The following is a 21093-nucleotide window of genomic DNA, read 5'->3' as shown; positions in this document are numbered from 1 at the left end:
TCCAAAGAAGGAAAAACAAGATGGAGCTTGTGTGCCAGGAACTTTACTTCTTTTAGAGCATCCCATCTTTACAACCACCCAAACAGGCAGATTCACCCCAAATTCCACAAATTCTTTTAAATCCCTATTATCAACGGTCTCTAATGACAAGCAGTGAATAAAATAGTCCCTGTCCTCTGTCCTTACAGTCTGGCAAGACAGACAAGCTCATAGCTGCAGGTGCAATGAGCTTAAATAGAAGCATGGGTTATTATAAGAGGAAGCATTCAGCCGAGCCCTATACAATGAAGAGGAATCATCTAGATGAACAAAGATGGGGAAGGTGTGAAGGGCAAAGCGGTTATTCTCCTTCTCTAGCAGATGATGCAAGTGAAGCCCCAACAGATTAATTGCTCTGCTAGTGAGCAAAGAGACAGGATCTAGATCTATATCTTCATCCTCCAAAGTCCAAGTTCGCAGAGATTTCCATCTAAGACTCAGGACATGTTTTATCTGTTTAGTCCTGTGTAGGTAGAAGAATGGAATTGCCTGGGAGAAACTTTCCTCCAATTTTTCTCCTAAACTAGGGGAGAGGATGTTAGAGGAGGTCATAGAGAGGTCATGACCTCCAGTTGACCCACAAGCTAGACCTGGGCAATTGGAGGCTCCTCCCCACTCCCCTGTCCTTGGAATGTACATTCTGCCCACCATTCCCACAGTGAGAACAGTTTTCAAGGATGCAGCCCTGAGAGAGCAATGTGTTGTTGAGACCATCTGGACGGTATACGTGACTGAGCCCTGTTAAAGCCTCTCTATAAACTTTTAAGATTCTGGCGGGCGGGTGTGGAGATCTACTTATCTAGTGGCTGCCAAAGACAAGGCTCCTGTGTTAAGCCCTCTTGCTTGTTAAACCTGCCAACTACCAATCTGGAGTGGCCTGCCTCTTTCTTCGGCTGCCCACTCCTACAGGACCAGACAAGTGGGAGGAGCAGGGCAGGCTCCTCCAGGCTTTGGTGGGGAGACCACCCCCCGATATGATGGGGGCAGCTTTAAAGAGATGAAAAAAAAGTTGAATGTCTAAGGCCTATGAAAAAGAAAAGTAGGGCTGGGGAGAAGGTGAACATCTTTGGGGTCTCGCACAGTGGCCACTTCACAGTGAGCTCCTTGGGACACCTGGAATACAGTCTTCTCCAGTCTTCTCCCACCTCCAGGCAGAAATGCCTGATTTTCTACCATCAGGATTTTGTAGCTCTGGTTTATGATCTGCTCCTTGCTCAATCAACTAACACTATTTATGGAGCACTTGCTATGTGCCTAGAATGGTACTGGGATCTGAGGTTAGATTCAAAGAAGACTCAGGCACACTGTGTTTTGGATGTAAGACAGATACATAGGTAGATAGATAGATGTTTTTGTCACACTTAGATCAAAGTTCAAATCCCCATCTGCCTCTGTAACTTCATGCCTTGGTGCTTTCTCTCTCATGCACTCCTCTGTAACACACTGCCTTTCTTTCTATTCCTCAAAGACTTCAAACTCACTTCTGCCTCAAAGTCCTTACACATTCCCTGTTTCTGGAGCACTGGACTCCTACATCCCTGTATTCAGGTCTTTGCTCAAATGTTCCCTCTTCATAGCGGCCTCTCCTGACCAGGCTATCTAAAGTAGTTGTTTCATCCCTCACTGTTGAAACATCCTAAAGTCATTCTCTCCATGGGTCTGATTCCTACTTAAAATTTTTATAATACAATTTCTGTACCTCCTGTATGTCACTTGTCAGCCCTTTGCACTTGGGTTATTTTCCCACATGTTTGTGTAACCCTGAATATAGCACCGGGGTCTGAGTTCACTCCCTACCCTTCTGTCTCCCTCCATTCCCCACCCCGAGGGAGCAGCGGTCATAGTACAGTCTCATAAATGTGCACTCAATGAACTACCACAGGGCATACCCTAAATTTACCCTTGCAAGATAAATTTTTGCAAAAATAAAAATAAGTAAATATTTAATGTAATCTTGTCTTTTGCCATTTACCTTTTTCACAAAAGTGTAAAAAAAAAATGAAATTGCTGTCATTCTGTTTAATTGAAGCCACAGTCAAGTAGGGTCTGGTTAACTGAGGCTTTCTAGTTGGGGCTCTTTAGGCAAAGACCCTGTCCCACAGGCTTCTTAGCATTTCTGTCAGTGCCTCAGAGCAAAGTACTTGGGGAACATAGGCTGCGCTTGAGAACTAGAGCAGGTCTGCTCAGGGGAATTTGAAATGCCCACTAGTAGTATTCACTGTGACTCTGTTTCCTCCTAAAAATACAATAAGGGTAACAACAACACATAGTTTTACAGCCTTTTACAACTGAAAAAGCACTTTGACATGTCTCGTCTTTATCATAGCCTGTTTGCTCCTTGGATAGGAGAGATTCCATTTGGAGTCCAGGTTCCAGAGAGCAAGCAGGTGTATACACCACCTTCTGGAAAGAAAGTAGGGAGTGTGAGGTGTAAGCACGTCCTAACACAGCTTCTCATGAGACAGGAAGAGGAACGCATCTGTGTCCCTTAACGCCAGCAAGCTTGAGGGCAGATGCTGTGAGGTATCGTGATGAATAATGGCTACTATGTACCAGGTACCTGCCAGGCGCTGTGCCCTAAAAAAAGGCAAAAATACCCCACGTGATTGGTATGGATTTGCTGGGAGAGGTGTGTTGGAGAACAAAAGGCTTTTTGCAAACCAAACCTTAGATACTGCAACCCGTAGTAGGTAAAACAAAACAAACAAACAAAGAGCAACTTCTGTGTTAAGTGATAGGTGTTGGTGGTGGAGCCCTCTTGACCCCTCTCTCTCCTCCCTTCACTCCTCACTCCTGTAGCCATGGAGACAGTTTGGGGGATGCCCAGAGCCATGCACAGCACAGCTGGGAAAACGGTGTGTTGAGAAGCACCACGAGGGGAGAGAGAAAGTGAAAGGGGCTGGGAAGGTAGCAGGGGAGTTGTTCTCCTGTGTGACACTGTGGCTCCTCAGACCGCGGGGGCTTTACCTGACCTCTTACCCTGTGCCGTGATAAAGCCCCTCCCCTATCTGAGAATCTCTGTGACTGTGGGAGATATCCTCACGCAGACACGAATCTCCTCGTCTTCGCCTGGCACCCTTCCCAGGCTAGACACCTGCTGCTGGGAGAGGCGATTGTCCTGGACACTTCCCCCATTTTTCTCCATTTACATCCCACTGCGGAAGCAGAAAGGGAGTCATAATTCTGCCTGCTTCCCTCCCCCAGCATCCTTGAGTCCTTGTAAAACACATCCCTGCCTTTGAGAGCTCCACCCGCAGACTTCAGGGAACGTTGAGAAGTCTGACCTCCTTGCAGCATCTCTCTTCCTCCTGCTGGGCCCTGACAGATATTGATTTAGCAGAGACTTGAATGGCTTGGGGAACTCACCTTGCCCTGAATTCTGCAGCAACCTCTCAACGATGTTTGGCCAGGGCTCAGGAGCTTGTCATCTATCATACTCACCTTTCATATTCCGGACAGCCTCCCTGGATGTTTTCCTATCTTGTCACTGCTAATAGAGCCCTTAGCTGTTAGAGGGCCCTGCCAGCTTCTGCCCTCCCTCCAACACAACCCCCTAGAATAACAACAGCAATGAAAATGAATAAATCAAAGCCTTGAATTTGAATATCAATATAAAAGTATAATATAAAAAGCACATTGGCTTTGGAATTAGGCATAGATACAAATATAACCTCTGCATTTTTCTTAGCTATAAAATCGGGTAAGCTGCAGTTGCAACCTCATAGAACTGTGATTACCTATGAGATGATATGTAAAGTGTGCAGTGAGGCACCTGGCATGGGGTAAGTGCTCAATAGGTATTAATAAGTATGTAACTTGACAAATAAATTAATACAGAGGCAAATAGATAAATGAGCAGTAGAGCATAAGACTTGGGGTTAGTTACCATTCTCTCTCCTTCCCTGCAGAGATAATAATTATTTCTAACATTTATACTTTAACCAACTTGCCTGTGGTCACTTGGAAAGTCAGATCTGACATGAAGTCCAGACATATGCTTTAACCCCTAACCCAGAGGGCAGTAGATGGAAGTGGGTAAGAGCATGGGCAGTGGAGCCAGCCTACATTGGACCCAGTCCCAATGGTGCCACTTAATAGCCATGTTACCTTGTGCCAGTCGCTTAACCTTGCTGTGCCTTGGTTTCCTCATCTGTAAAACAGAGATAATAATAGTACCTGACTCATGGAGACTAAGGGAAGACTAAGATAATGCAGAAAAGAGCTTCACCCACTGCCTGGAATATGGTAAACTGCTCCCTAAACTCGCTGGTGGCAGAAAATTCTGCTGCTGCTATTACTACAGTCGGCTCCAAACAGACAGATTTCTACTTACCTCACTTGAGGAGAACCATCTCCAAACACTCCTCCTTCCCACCTCACTCTTAGATTGGACCCATCTGGATGGTAAATGTCCCATTAACCCCCTGGGCTCACCCTGCCCTTTGGGGCAGCACGCAAGGACCGCCAGATACTCCCAGGTACCACTCCAGGGGAGCCTGTTCCCCTGCACCCCGGTTCGGCTTTCCTTCTCCTCCCCACAGCCTGGACCACTGAAGTCCAGGATGCCTGCAGGTTGAAACTCCCCTGGTTATTTCGCACATAGTATGTATGTATTCGCTTGTTTGCTGATTGCTGTCTTTACATTTGCACTGGAAAGTAAACTCCATGAGAATAGGGACTTTGCCTGATTTGTTTTTGTTGTATCCTCAGCACCTTGATGAGCTCTGTGCATGTAACAGTAGCACAATAAGCATCTGCTAAATGAGTAGATGTCCTCCTGTATAATATATCTTGACCAATGAACACCATCTGGGGAAAGGATCCCCCAAGCCTATAGAGCAAGAGGCATTCACGAATCACCCCTTTCCTTCCTCATTATGAAATAGATGGTAGAGAGAGGAGATTCACTTGGTCCAGCACTCTATTTTTATAGAAAGGACATTGAACCCTGAAGAGGGGAAAATAAACACTTTTCCAAGAATATTAAATTTCTCCAGAGTTATATTTGCCTTTACTCAATCACATGTACCATCTGCTTGTCTCCCTTTGTGCATGTCTAATTTTTCCCTACTCCCTTGATTCTTCCCTTTCATCCACATTTCTCATAACTTTAGAAGCAGTTCTCTCAATAGATCTGCTTACCAGTGAGTCTACATCATGTTTCATCCCTTTAGCAAGGAAAGAGCTTTCTTGAACAGGTTTGATGTTGTCTGCCTAACCAGTGAGATGTTTTAGCTGACAATAACTTGATTCATTTTTTACTGAGGTGTAAATTACATACAGTGAAATTCACAAATCCTAAGTGTATGGGTTGAAAGGTTTTGATAGAGATATACACTTGTATAACATACACACCTGTCAAAAGAGAACATTTCCATTACCTCAAAATGATCCCTTGTGTCACTTCCAAGCAAATCACTATATCTCTTCAGAAGCGACCACTGCTCTGATTTCTATCAACATAACTTGGTTTTGCCTACTCAGGAATTTTACAGAAATGGAATTATATGTACTCTTTTTTAGCTGGCTTCTCTTTGTATGTTTTTGAGACTCACCCGTGTTGTTGGATTTATCAGAAATTGCTCCATTTTATAACTGAGTAGTATTTCATTGTATGAATATACTACAACTTGTTTATCTGTTCACCTATTAATGGACATCTTGGCTCTTTCCAGGTTTCAGCTATTATGAAGAAAGCTATTTCGAACATATAAATCTTTTCGTGTGTACACAAGGCTTTTATTTTTACCTATCATGTTTTTTTCTTGGGTAAACACCTGGAAGTGGAATTGCGGGGTTATAGGGCATCTCTAGGTTTACCTTTATAAGAAACTGCCAAACTGTTTTGCAAAGTAGCTGAATTACTTTACATTCCAACCAGCAATATGTGAAAGTGGTTGCTCAATGTCACCGCTAACATCTCATGTTGTCTTCTTAATTTTAGTCATTTTAGTAGGGGTCACAAGTTTCTCACTGTAGCTTTATTTTGCATTTCTCCAATGACAGTTGATGGTAAGCACCTTATTATGTGTTTATTGGCCATTTAAAAATATTCCTATATTAAATATCTGCTTGAGTCTTTCACGCAACTTTCTTGCTTTAAAAATAATTGTTTATCAGTAAGTTATAGGAATTATTTGTAAGTTTTGAAGACAAGTCATTTTTTAACAATATGAATTGTGACTATATTCTATCTGCCTGTGACTTTGTCTTTCCGTTTAATGGTATCTAAGAGTAGAATAGACATTTTTTACTTTTCATGTTTTTTCAGTATTAGGAAATTCTTGCATATTCCAAGGTAATGATGATGTTCTTTTATGTTTTCTTTGGGAAGTTTCATAGTTTCAGCATTTATATTAAGGTCTATAATCCATTTTGAACAAATTATAGTGTTGTGCAAGGTAAAAGCTGAGGTTCATTTTTTCCATATAAACAACCAGTTGTTCCAGTATCATTTATTGAAAAGACTACTTTTGCCCTGATTGAATTACCTTGGCAACTTTGTCAAAAATCAGTTACACATTAAGTGTGGGTCTTAATACTTACGTACTATGTCTGATTACTGTAATTTTATAGAAAGTCTTGAAACCAGTGAATTTAAGTCCTTCAACTTTGTTTTTCTTTTTCAGAATTGTTTCTTCTTTTTGAATTGTTTGCATTTTTGTATAAATTTTAGAATCAGGTTGGCAGTTTCTACCCCCAAACCAAATGGGCTTTTACTGTGGTTGCTGGATCTATAAATCAGTTTAGGAAGAATCGTCCTCTTAACAATAGTGAGTCTCCCAATTCTAGTACAAGGTACATTTCTCCATTTATAAAGGGATTTCTTATTTTTTTCAGCAGCATTTTATACTTTTAATTGTAGAGTGCATATCTTTCATATTTTTGATGCTAGAGCAAACTGCATTGTTTTTACTTAATATCATATTCCAATTGTTGCTACTTTGTAGAACAAAACTGATTTTTGTATACTGTTTCTTTGATAAACTCACTTATTCTAGTACTTATTTTTTTAATTCCTGCGAATTTCAACATAACAAGCATGTTTTCTGAATTTTTTTTCCTTTCTACTCTTTATGTCTATGTCTATGTCTGTTTCTTTTCTGTGAATTACTTTACTGGCTAGTACCTTCAGTAAAATGCTGAGTTGTAGTAATAAGAGTAAACATCCTTACATTTTCACAATCCTACATATTTCACCACTAAGTATTATGTTAGTTGTAGGTTTTTTCATATCTGACTTTTATCTGGTTAAGGAAGCTTCCTTCAGTTCCTAGTTTGCTCAGTTTTTATCATGATTAGGTATTGAATATTTTAAATAATTTTTTCATCTACTGAAATGATCATAAAATATTTTCTCTTTTATTCTTAATGTATTGAATGACAATGATTTATGAATGTTAAACCAGCCTGAATTCCCAGAATAAACTGCATTTGTTCCTGATATATTATCCATTTGACATATTGCTAGATTTTATTTGGTAATGTATTTTTGAGGATTTTTGCATCCCTGTTCATGAGGCAAATTAGTCTATAGTTTTCTTCTCATCTTTGTCAGTTTTGGCATCAGGTTAGTGTAAGCCTCTTATATTTTCTAAAAGAGTTCATATAAGATTGGTATTATTTCTTCCCTATATGTTTGATAAAATTCACCAGTGAACCCATTTGGCCCTTGAGTTTTCTTGGTGGGAAGATTGTTAACTATGAAATCAATTTATTTAATAAATAAAGGGCAATTTTAGAACTTAGTTTTGTGTCAGTTTGAGTAATTTGTGTCTCTCAAGGGATTTATCAATTACATCTAATTTGGTTTATGGGCATACAGTTGTTCATTCTATTTATGCTAGTCTCTTACTATTGTTTATATAGCATTTCTATTGATGCCTATACTTTCATTTCTGACGTTGGTAATTTGTGTTTTCTCTTTTTTCAAGATTCATCTGGCTTGAAGCTTATCAATTTTATTGATTTTTTAAAATGGACCAACTTTTGCTTTTGTTGATATTTTCTGCTATTTGTTGACTTTCTTCTTCATTAATCTCCACTCTAATCTTTATCATTTCCACGGATTTGCTATTAGAAAGCCTTGGGTTTTCATTTTAGTTCTGCCACTGATTAGCTTAGGCAGGCTTAAGAAATCTACTTACCTTCTCTGAAACTTAGTTTCTTCATCTATACCACAGAGAAAGCGATTCCCACCTTACATAGCTTTTGTGAGGTTAAAGTGAGTTATAAAGGTAAATTACCTAGTACAGCATCTGGAACACAGTAAGGGCTCTATAGCTGTCGGTTCTTTCCCTTCTGTATATCTGTGAGGAAAAAGGAACATGTGTAGGAAAAGGTTCCTGTCTCTCTCTGAGTCTCAGGGTTTTTCTGTTCTTTGTCTTAAGAGGGATCGATCAGGGAGGGGATCACTTAGTTTTCTCCAGGCGCAACAAGTATTCCATGGGTCTGTGAACACTGACTAGGTCTGCCTATAGCCTCACAATTCAGCCCTCCCAGCTAATACTATTTCTGTGACAACCAACAAAAAGACGATAGAAAGAAGTCAGGGAAACTAGAGGTCAAAGAAAAATAATGAGACAGGCTTCAAAGTGCAGAGAGAAGGAGGAGGAGAAAAGACAGGAGAATGGAAAAGAAATGGAAGCTAATGGCAGAGAGCAAATAAGGCTGAGAGCTGTGATGCTGTTGGCACTGTCAGCCAGGAACCCTGCCCATCAGAATTCCTAGAGATGGTACAGAGCAGAGAGAAGCCTGTAGGGGCTGGGGCTGCTTTAAGCAGGGCTCAGATCTTCCAAGGCAGAAACTGCCTAATGCATCATAGCTTAATTTCTGAACTTCCAAATCACCACCTGAGCTTGGCTTACAGATGGTAATTCATAAAGCTCTTTAAATTTGAACTTTCAAGTAAAAGAAAATCCTAATTTTTCACTGGCTTCCTTCCTAAAATACTTAATTCATATTTTCATTTGGAAAGAGTCACTGAGAGAAGAGAGTGGGTAGTAGGCGTTATAGAGGAAAAGAGGGATCATCAATAAGAACAGGGTAGCCAAGCTTTTTGTGCTCCTAAAATGGGTCAGACACTACTAGGTGCTCTTGCAAATTCAATTCTCCTTCACAAGCCAGAGACATAACCCAGGTGGAGTAACACACAAAGGGAAAATGCTACTGAGCTCATTTGGGGAAGGTATGTTAAATTTGAAGTGCATGTGTGCCTTCAGTATAGGGCTAGGAGGCAAGAGGCAAGTTAGGGAGCCTTGCTGTGCAAAATTTGGTTCAAGGATCAAAGGCATCAGTACCCCAGAAACTTATTAGATATTCAGAATCTCAGGTGATTTCCCAGACCTGCTGAATCAGATCCCAAGTCGTTTGTGTGCACCCTAAAATTTGAGGATCCTTGAATTAGAAAGTGAAAAGATACTGCCAATTATCCCCACTGCAATTATCCCAGGCCATTTACCTTTAGCACTCTGTTTTTATTCCTTAATAGTGATGGAAAGGAGTACTAACGTGGTAATTTTCCATGCAGGGTGGCTGCTGTATAAAAGAAAGAAGACTTGGGCTGGAAGCTTTGCTTTGCACCAGTGCGGTGACATGGGGAAGGTTACTTATGTTTTCTAAGTTTCCATTTATGCTTCTGCAAAATGAGGCCAATACATGTAATTCATAGTGTCACAGTGTAGAGAGATATTAAATAAAACCTCTCCCCAGAAAACTTCAATGACTCGTCAAAGACTACAAATTAATGTACATTGTGTCCTTAAATGGCATTCAAAGCTCCTCACTCTAGCCCTATCCTACTCTCCTGTCTTCACTGTCCATAATATTTTTCCACGAACCCTATAATTCTGCCTTTTCCTCAAATTAATGTTTGCTTTCATCTTCCATCCCTGTGTCCCTGCTGTTCCTTCTGCCAGGAATGGTCCTCCCTCTCTAACTACCAGAATCCTACTCATCCAGGAAGACTCAGTCAGTTCAAATGCATCTGCTTAATAAAGTCGTCACCAGTAGCACTAACTGTACATCATTTAACATTTCTCTGCTCAGATACAGTGATTTGACCCTTTCTCTACAACAGTACTATTTCATGCTTCTTTTTTTTGAGTGGGAGCTGGTTGTATATATATCTGAAATTACCTTAGGAATGTAAAATATTCGAGGAAAGGGGTTACTTGTTATTCATCATTCTAGTTTCCTCAACCACTAAAACAGTACTTTCACATAAAAGTTTTGAGGAAATTAGAAAGGGAAAAAAAAGGAAAAGAAAACTTCTCAAGACACTGGCACATCTGGAGATACTCTTGCTCTGAAAATTATCTGACAACATTTCTATGTGGTAGGAATCAAATTTCTAATGACATGTGTGCTTATCTAATAATAAGGTGGGAGACAGAGATGGTATATATTATTCTATAGAGAGAAATTCTATTAATTTATCGCTCTATCAATACATGTCGAATGCTTACTCTATGCCCTCTGACCTCCAAGTTGCACCTTCATGTTCTCCTTTAGTTTGGGGTATTGGAGAGGCAAGGTCTCAATCACTTACCTATAGACTGAAATTATCTTGTTTGTTGCTCATTTGAGGTTAGCTGAGGGCTCATTTCTTGTTAAAGCATGGACATCCTTACAAAGGGCATGAGGGCTAGTCCTTACTGAAAAAATTCAGTGAGAGAAATCTTTGCAGAGAAGACACTGAACAGGAAATCAGTAGATCTGGATTCAAGTTCTAATTCTGGAACTGTGTGACTCTGGGCAAGTCACCTAACCTCTCTGAGGCTTACAAAATGATTACTGTGATCAAATAAACAACTAATATTTGTCTTTTTGTAATTTGTAAACTATGAAGAACTATACATATGCAGGCTATCATTGGTAAATTCAGCTAACAGGACAAGTTCAGGTAGACCAGTACACTGTAAACTACTGGCCATGAGAAGCCAATGACTGTAATTTAGACCTCTCCCTCCCCCTGTGTGTTGAGAGGACAAGTAAGATGAACAACAGGGTGTCAGGTTGCTTGTTATTTGTCCTGCCTTGGCTCCAGGTAAAGTCCCCTATCTTATCCCCGTAGAGCCAGCAGACCTACAGACTCCTTCCTCCACACCCCACACCTAGTTACTGAAGGAGATTCACTGCCAGAGTCCAAAACACCTTCCAAAAATGGCATGAGGACAGGAAAACAGAAACAGAGCTGGCTTTGCTTTAAAAGTCAAAACTGCCATTTTCCCCTGGAAATATTTTGAATGAAAAGATGGCCCGATGAGGAAGGAGAAAAGATAATTTTATTTGACTTATATCACTTTACCTCTAAACACACAACTTCTAGCACAAAAGTGCCATGGTAAAGACCATGGGTTTTAGAGTCAGACTGAACTGAATTTGAATCTAGGTTCTATTTGATAGAGCTGTGAAGGTTCAAAGATTTGTGCTCTACTTGCAAGCTAGTAAGTTTGTTTGTCACAGTTTCATGGATGATGGTATAAACCATAAGACTCCTGCATCAGAGACAAAGGCCAGTTTACTCCTCACAGCAACAGCAGTGAACAGAGTATCAGCATTTTTGTCAGTTCTCCAAGTCCCAATTCCCATGGGGTGATGAAAAGAGGGTCAGTTGACACCTGTACGCTCAGTGGGTTGTGTTACAGGAGAAGGACTCTGCGCTTTGGGAGCCCAAATTTTTTATAATGAGCAGTAAGCCTGCTTAGATCTTAAGCCTGCCTAACCTTTGCTCAAAAGGGGAACACTATCCTTATCTTCCAAGACTCTTTCCCATACAGATATCCTTGAAAAGATAGCCCAGAACAAAGGCAATCTGTGCCTCTGCTCATAAGATGAACAGACTCATGGAAGACTCTTGGAGAATTGTCTCCCAACAGGTTATGTCACTTACTGGTTATGATTAAGAATCAAATTTTGCTTCCCTCTGAGTGTTGATTGTGGGTTTGTTTGCCTGTTTCTTTGTTTGTTTCTAATGCAGGTAACAGTAGCACTTAACTCACAAAGATAAAATGCATTAATCCATGTTAAGTGCTTAGTGCTGCCTAGTATCTTAGTGGTTGCTAGTTTAATGCAACACAATGGCAATGGATTGTGCATAGAAATTTCTTCTTATCTGCCTCTAACCCACAGTCCAGTCTGATTAACAGGCACAGAGGCAACCCAGTGTGATTTCCAAACTAAGTAAATATATGTAAGAGCACAGTATAGAAGAAAGACTCTTAGCTCTACAATTTACCAAGTATGTAACCTTAACCACTTAACTTACTAAGCCTCATCTAAAAACTGTCTAACTTATCAGGTTGTTGTAGCATTTAAATGGAAAATTATGTGATAAATAGTGTTTGGCACATAGCGGTCGTGCTCAGCGATAGTAGTGGACTATTATTAAGTACTGGTAATTGCCCAAGTCAACTGATTCAAGGTAATACTGAAAGTGGCTTTCAGAGTACTTTCATATCCACTTCACCCCTTCAGAATCCTTGGTCCACCCATTAAAGAAGAACTTACTGACCAGCAATCATGTACCAGGAGGTGTAGACCTACAAGTTCCCTGCAGCTACTCACAACTCCGCATTTGGTCCATTAATAGGAACAGGCAATGGCCTATTGAAAGTCTTCATCTTAAAATTATGTAACATGACCTCTTAAGATCTAAGAATCTTAGACTTTGAATGGAAATGATTGGTGTGTGAGAATCCCGGTTCCTTAAGAATATACTTTTCTTCCGTAAATCTGAGTTTTACAACCTTAGCAATCCTGAGATATGACTTAGAAACACTAGGAAAATCTCTCGCCTTCCCCAACGTCCACCCTCTAGTTGAGAGCTCCTGCGTTCACTTGCTACCATCTTATCCACACATCCACTGTATATCCATCTTATTCCCTGCTCTCTCTTTCCTTTTTCTTTTTTTAATTTAATCTATCTTTGATCTATTCAGTAAATGGATACTTCTGTGCCTACCATGTATGAATCATGCAGCTGAATGTACTCCAAACACAGTAGGTGACTGTAAGAGGCACCAAAAATGTTGAGGTTATAATATGATCCAGGTTCATAAAGAACATTAATCTAGTTGGGATTTCTGAGACATTCATACATAAAAATTTTAAAAGAAGCAAACAAAATTATGCAATCATACAACACACAGGCACATATGGAGCCAAATGTCCATTTTTCTTTAGCAAATTCATCACTGCTCCAGACTCAAGTCACTAGTGTTAGCACATGAATTGAGTACTAAAACTTGGAGGCACCAGTGTATAGTTTGTTATTTGGGCTGGATAACAGATACACTACGTACTGGTAAACGTGCTAGAGTCTCTACTTAGAGTTGCAGAAGGAGCACGTGGGGCAGGTCATAAGCAGGGCCTGGCTGCATCACTGTCAGCTCTCTGGTAGAAATAGGGCAGCAATGTTGGAGAATAGCAAACACCTCTATTATCCCTAGCCATGAGGCTGCGTTGGATATGTCAAAGGAAAATCTGTCTTCTAAGACCCTTGAAGAAGTAGGCTGTGTTGATAGTAATAGTTTGGTAACCTGCACCGGGCCAGATGGTGCTTAGTAAGTGTTTGTTGAATGAATAAAATGAATGTACAGTCTTCATTATCAGTGGGATTTTGCTGCCACCCTTCATCTTGGACACTGAAGGATCCTGGGCAAACAGCCCTCCAAGAAGACTCAAATTGTTCCATTTCCGATTATGTCTTTGTGTTATAAACCACAGAATCATGTATAAGCCATGTGGTGCTGACAGCCTAATTTCAATCCTGAAAGGCTCCGGGAAACATTATGTCTACTCAGGAGACTCACAATCTGAAATGAGACTCACAGGCATTGTTAGCCAGAAAATGCCAAGAAAAGGGGAAGATTTCCCTCAGGCAGCAGGCTCCATAGCTCCTTTCCTGCAGACATTCCTTCTTTTGTTCTCAGAGTTTGGACTGTCTATCCCAGCACAGCAGGATGTCTGGGAAGCCCTCTAAGGATGCAATCTCTGAATTTCAAAGAAAGCAGGAAGCTGCTTTGGGGGAAAGAACAAGAGGATCTACTTCAGGCAGAGAGTGCAGCCTGGAGATTTTCCACATTACATCTTATTTTAAGTAATATACTCTATTGTCATCCTGAGAAAACATCAGTATATATCAGTAAGATTATATCCTTCAAGCCCTAGGACAGTTTATTCACTTTTATATTTACTTAATAAACATTTATAGATCTTTTATTAGTTACCAAGCATCTACCTATTTACTGTACGTATACTGTCTCATTTAATCTTAAAACTCCCCTGAGAGGTAAATAGCATTACTATCACTACAGATGTATTATAGTTCAGATCAGGAAAATGGGCTGAGAGGATAATTAAGGTCAGAACTCAGAAATTGCAGAGCTAGACTTTGGACTTGGAAGCGTCTGATGTTAAATCCCATATTCCCTTGTTTGGAAACAGTGGTGACTATTCCACTGCCTCGAAGCCACCCTTCTGTACATTTATCCTGAGAACAAAGAAAATTGAAAGGTTATTCATCATACACATTCAGTCCATCAATGAGATGAGCCTTAAAGGAGATAGGAAAGATACACAGAGGTCAAAGAAAAACTGAGAATATAGACTGTCACAGAACAAACTAATATTGTTTAAAAATTTTGATTGCTAACCAATAATTATAGCTTTAGTATCTTTCAAGTCTTCTTCCAGAATCTTACTAATAATGTTGAGAGGGCACACATTTTTGTCTCTGATTTTAGTGGGAATTTCTCTAAAGTTTCATCCTCCCTTGACTGTATCATTTCATCGTTTGTGACACCAATATGCTGACAGTTCACAAATCTCTATATCCAGCCCAGACCTCTCCTCTGAAACCCAGACTTGTGTAACCAACTGACCACAAAACATCCCCACATGAAGTCTAACAACCATAGCAAACCTAATGGTTCCGAAATGGAGATGCAGATATTTTCCCTAAACAAGCTCCACCCATAGCCTTCCCCATCTCAGGAAATAGCAATTCCATGCTTTTAGTTGAGAATCTTCTTTGACCCCTCTTTTCCTACCCCCAACCTCATCCTTCAGAAATTTTTGTTGGTCTTACCTTCAACATATATCCAGAATCTAATGGTTTCTAAGCATCACCATTGCTACCAGCCTGGTCCAAGTCCCTATCACAGATTGGATGGTTGCAAAAGTTCCTTCTAGTTTCCCTGTTTTTGCCCACATCCCCTTTAGCCTAATCTCAACACAGCGGTTGGGAGTGATCCTATCTCAGCGTCCCCCAATGGCCCATTTAACTGAAAGTAGGAGTTAAAACCATTCCAATGGCTTACAAGTCCGTCCATGATCTGACCCCCTACCACCATCTCCCTACCTTCCCTGTTACCTCTCTGACCTCACTTCATACTGCTCCCACCCCAGGTTGCTCAGCTCCATCCATCATATATTACATTCCCTCTGTCTCAGATGAGTTTTTCCCAGATGCCCACATGGCCCACTCCCTCACCTTCTTCAGGTTCTTTCTCTAATGGCAATTTGCAGTAAGGCCTTCCCTGGTCACCAACCAAAAATTGCTGTGCCTCCCATTTCAGACGTTCCTTATTCCCCTTTCATGCTTTACTTTCCCTCTTAGCACTTATAAATATCAACATGCTAAATAAGCTACTTATTTGCCTTCTGTATTAAACATCAGTTCATTCCAATTTAGGTTCCAGGAAGGCAGAGTTTTTGTCTATTTTTTTCACTAGTGTATCCTCCACGGCTTGAAAAGTACCTGGTACATAGTAAACTCTCAATAAATATTTTTAAATAAATCACCCAGTTAAAGAATGATATTTGTTGTTGGTTTAAGATAGATATTTTTAATTGCTGATAGGGAGTTTCCTGACATCCTCTTTTTTTTAAGTGTCGGATATTAATTTTTACCAATACTGTCTCTTCATTGATTGAGGTTATCACATACTTCATTCTTTCAACTATTATTATGAAGAATTTACTTATAAATGCCCTGCTACTAAATCATCTTGCATTCTTGAGATAAATGCTACTGACAGTAGATGATTTGCAGACATGCTTTCAAATTCAATCTGCTAGTTTGTATTTTAGTCCATTTTAAAAGTGTTTTTTTTTCTTTGCATGTGTTATGTTTGTCAGAGCTGTGAATAAGCATATGCTATCTTTATAAAATGATTTGGATATCTTGTCATATTTTTCTAAGCTTTTACACGGTTTCTGTAATACAGGTATGTTACAAAAGAATTATTTGTCTCCTCAAAGTTTTAAACCATTTAAACATTTTTCCAGGTAATTCTTTGATAACTCATCCATTTAGTCCTTGATTGTTGATCTATTCAAGTTTTCTACCTGTTTTTTTTTTTAATTTTTGAATTTTCTTTTATTTTTTTCTACAGCAGGTTCTTATTAGTCATCAATTTTATACACATCAGTGTATACATGTCAATCCCAATCGCCCAATTCAGCACACTGCCATCCCCACCCCGCCACGGCTTTCCACCATTGGTGTCCATACGTTTGTTCTCTACATCTGTGTCTCAAATTCTGCCCTGCAAACTGGTTCATCTGTACCATTTTTCTAGGTTCCACATACATGCGTTAATATACGATATTTGTTTTACTCTTTCTGACTTACTTCACTCTGTATGACAGTCTCTAGGTCCATCCACGTCTCTACAAATGACCCAATTTTGTTCCTGTTTATGGCTGAGTAATATTCCATTGTATATATGCAAAACATCTTCTTTATCCATTCATCTGTCAATGGGCATTTAGGTTGCTTCCATGACCTGGCTATTGTAAATAGTGCTGCAATGAACATTGGGGTGTATGTCTCTTTTTGAATTATGGTTTTCTCTGGGTATATGCCCAGTAGTGGGATTGCATGATCATATGGTAATTCTATTGTTAGTTTTTTAAGGAACCTCCATACTGTTCTCCATAGTGGCTGTAGCAATTTACATTCCCACCAACAGTGCAGGAGGGTTCCCTTTTCTCTACACCCTCTCCAGCATTTATTGTTTGTAGATTTTCTGATGATGCCCATTCTAACTGGTGTGAGGGGATACCTCATTGTAGTTTTGATTTGCATTTCTCTAATAATTAGTGATGTTGAGCAGCTTTTCATGTTTTTCTTGGGCATCTGTATGTCTTCTTTGGAGACATGTCTATTTAGGTCTTCTGCCCATTTTTGGATTGGGTTATTTGTTTTTTTAATATTGAGCTGCATGAGCTGTTTATATATTTTGGAGATTAATCCTTTGTCCGTTGATTCGTTTGCAAATATTTTCTCCCATTCTGAGGGTTGTCTTTTCGTCTTGTTTATGGTTTCCTTTGCTGTGCAAAAGCTTTGAAGTTTCATTAGGTCCCATTTGTTTATTTTTGTTTTATTTCCATTACTCTAGGAGATGGATCAAAACAGATCTTGCTGTGATTTATGTCAAAGAGTGTTCTTCCTATGTTTTCCTCTAAGAGTTTTATAGTGTCCGGTCTTACACTTAGGTCTAATCCATTTTGAGTTTATTTTTGTGTATGGTGTTAGGGAGTGTTCTAATTTCATTCTTTTACATGTAGCTGTCCACTTTTCCCAGCACCACTTATTGAAGAGGCTGCCTTTTCTCCATTGTATATCCTTGCCTCCTTTGTCATAGATTAGTTGACCATAGGTACATGGGTTTATCTCTGGGATTTCTATCTTTTTCCAGTGATCTATATTTCTGTTTTTGTGCCAGTACCATATTGTCTTGATTACTATAGGTCTGTATTGTAGTCTGAAGTCAGGGAGTCTGATTCCTCCAGCTCCATTTTTTCCCTCAAGACTGCTTTGGCTATTCAGTGTCTTTTGTATCTCCACACAAATTTTAAGATTTTTTGTTCTAGTTCTGTGAAAAATGCCATTGGTAATTTGAGAGGGATTGCATTGAATTTGTAGATTGCTTTGGGTAGGATAGTCATTTTCACAATATTGATTCTTCCAATCGAAGAACATGGTAGATCTCTCCATCTGTTGGTATCTTTAATTTCTTTCATCAGTGTCTTATAGTTTCCTGCATACAGGTCTTTTGTCTCCCTAGGTAGGTTTATTCCTAGGTATTTTATTCTTTTTGTTGCAATGGTAAATGGGAGTGTTTTCTTAATTTCTCTTTCAGATTTTTCATCATTAGTATATAGGAATGCAAGAGATTTCTGTGCACTAATTTTGTATCCTGCAACTTTACCAAATTCATTGATTAGCTCTAGTAGTTTTCTGGTGGCATCTTTAGGATTCTCTATGTATAGTATCATGTCATCTGCAAACACTGACAGTTTTACTTCTTCTTTTCCAATTTATATTCCTTTTATTTCTTTTTCTTCTCTGATTGCCATGGCTAGGACTTCCAAAACTATGTTGAATAACAGTGGTGAGAGTGGACATCCTTGGCTTGTTCCTGATCTTAGAGGAAATGCTTTCACTTTTTCACCATTGAGAATGATGTTTCCTGTGGGTTTGTCATATACAGCCTTTACTATGTTGAGGTAGGTTCCCTCTATGCCTACTTTCTGAAGATTTTTTATCGTAAATGGGTGTTGAATTTTGTCAAAAGCTTTTTCTGCATCTATTGAGATGATCATATGATTTTTATTCTTCAATTTGTTAATATCATGTATCACATTGATTGACTAGCATATATTGAAGAATCCTTGCATCCCTGGGATAAATCCCACTTGATCATGGTGTATTATCCTGTTGATGTGTTGTTGGATTCTGTTTGCTAGTATTTTGTTGACTATTTTTGCATCTATATTCATCAGTGATATTGGTCTGTAATTTTCTTTTCTTGTAGTATCTTTGTCTGGTTTTGGTATCACAGTGATGGTGGCCTCATAGAATGAGTTTGGGAGTGTTCCTTCCTCTGCAATTTTTTGGAAGAGTTTGAGAAGGATGGGTGTTAGCTCTTCTCTAAATGTTTGATAGAATTCACCTGTGAAGCCGTCTGGTCCTGGACTTTTGTTTGTTGGAAGATTTTTAATCACAGTTTCAATTTCATTACTTGTGATTGGTCTGTTCATATTTTCTATGTCTTCCTTGTTCAGTCTTGGAAGATTATACCTTTGTAAGAATTTGTCCATTTCTTCCAGGTTGTCCATTTTATTGGCATAGAATTGCTTGTAGTAGTCTCTTAGGATGCTTTGTATTTCTGCAGTGTCTGTTGTAACTTCTCCTTTTTCATTTCTAATTTTATTGATTTGAGTCCTCTCCCTCTTTTTCTTGATGAGTCTGGCTAATGGTTTATCAATTTTGTTTATCTTCTCAAAGAACCAGCTTTTAGTTTTATTGATCTTTGCTATTGTTTTCTTTGTTTCTATTTCATTTATTTCCACTCTGATCTTTATGATTTCTTTCCTTCTGCTAACTTCGGGTTTTGTTTGTTCTTCTTCCTCTAGTTCCTTTAGGTGTAAGTTAGATTGTTTGCTTGAAATTTTTCTTGTTTCTTGAGGTAGGCTTGTATAGCTATAAACTTCCCTCTTAGAACTGCTTTTGCTGCATCCCATAGGTTTTGGATCGTCGTGTTTTCATTGTCATTTGTCTCTAGGTATTTTTTGATTTCCTCTTTGATTTCTTCAGTGACCTTTTGGTTTTTTAGAAACATATTGTTTAGCCTCCGTATGTTTGTGTTTTTTACGTTTTTTTCCCTGTAACTCATTTCTAATCTCATAGTGTTGTGGTCAGAAAAGATGCTTGATATGATTTCAATTTTCTTAAATTTACTGAGGCTTGATTTGTGACCCAAGATGTGATCTATCCTGGAGAATGTTCCGTGCACCTTGAGAAGCAAGTGTAACCTGCTGTTTTTGGATGGAATGTCCTATAAATACCAATTAAATCTATCTGGTCTATTGTGTGATTTAAAGCTTCTGTTTCCTTATTTATTTTCATTTTGGATGATCTGTCCTTTGTTGTAAGTGAGGTGTTGAAGTCCCCCACTATTATTGTGTTACTGTCGATTTCCTCTTTTATAGCTGTTAGCAGTTGCCTTATGTATTGAGGTGCTCCTATGTTGGGTGCATATATATTTATAATTGTTATATATTCTTCTTGGATTGACCTCTTGATCATTATGTACTGTCCTTCCCTGTCTCTGTAACAGTCTTTATTTTAAAGTCTATTTTATCTGATATGAGTATAGCTACTCCAGCTTTCTTTTGATTTCCATTTGCATGGAATTCTTTTTCCATCCCCTCACTTTCCATCGGTATGTGTCCCTAGGTCTGAAGTGGGTCTCTTGTAGACAGCGTGTATATGGGTCTTGTTTTTGTATACATTCAGCAAGCCTGTGTCTTTTGGTTGGAGCATTTAATCCATTCACGTTTAAGGTAATTATCGATATGTATGTTCCTATGACCATTTTCTTAATTGTTTTGGGTTTGTTTTTGTAGGTCCTTTTCTTCTCTTGTGTTTCCCACTTAGAGAAGTTCCTTTAGCATTTGTTGTAGAGCTCGTTTGGTGGTGCTTAATTCTCTTAGCGTTTGCTTGTCTGTAAAACTTTTGATTTCTCCATCGAATCTGAATGAGATCCTTGCCGGGTAGAGTAATCTTGGTTGTAGGTTCTTCCCTTTAATCACTTAAAGTATATTGTGCCACTCCCTTCTGGCTTGTAGAGTTTCTGCTGAGAAATCGCTGTTAACCTTACGGGAGTTCCCTTGTTTGTTATTTGTCGTTTTTCCCTTGCTGCTTTCAATAATTTTTCTTTGTCTTTAATTTTTGCCAATTTGATTACTTTGTGTCTTGGCATGTTTCTGCTTGGGTTTATCCTGTATGGGACTCGCTGTGCTTCCTGTACCTGGGTGGCTATTTCCTTTCCCATGTTAGGGAAGTTTTCAACTATAATCTCTTCAAAAATTTTCTCAGGTCCTTTCTCTCTCTCTTCTCCTTCTGGGACCCCTATAATGCAAATGTTGTGTTTAATGTTGCCCATAGGTCTCTTAGGCTGTCTTCATTTCTTTTCATTCTTTTTTCTTTATTCTGTTCCGCAACAGTGAATTCCACCATTCTGTCTTCCAGGTCAATTA

General features: G+C 39.2%; 1 long non-coding RNA gene across 1 annotated transcript in view; it reads left to right on the top strand.

Moving 5' to 3' along the window:
* The window catches only part of LOC309605140, a 52696-nt gene extending 31603 nt beyond the window's left edge, over window positions 1–21093 (top strand). Inside the window, exon 3 of the long non-coding RNA XR_014231247.1 lies at window positions 1–21093. This exon is cut by the window's left edge and continues 9559 nt beyond it. This is a non-coding gene — a long non-coding RNA (uncharacterized lncRNA).

Source organism: Balaenoptera borealis (genome assembly GCF_965194805.1).
Source record: "Balaenoptera borealis genome assembly, chromosome: 11".
NCBI lineage: Eukaryota > Metazoa > Chordata > Mammalia > Artiodactyla > Balaenopteridae > Balaenoptera > Balaenoptera borealis.
Note: the sequence above shows the minus strand (reverse complement) of the source record. Positions and strands in the feature narration are given on the sequence as shown.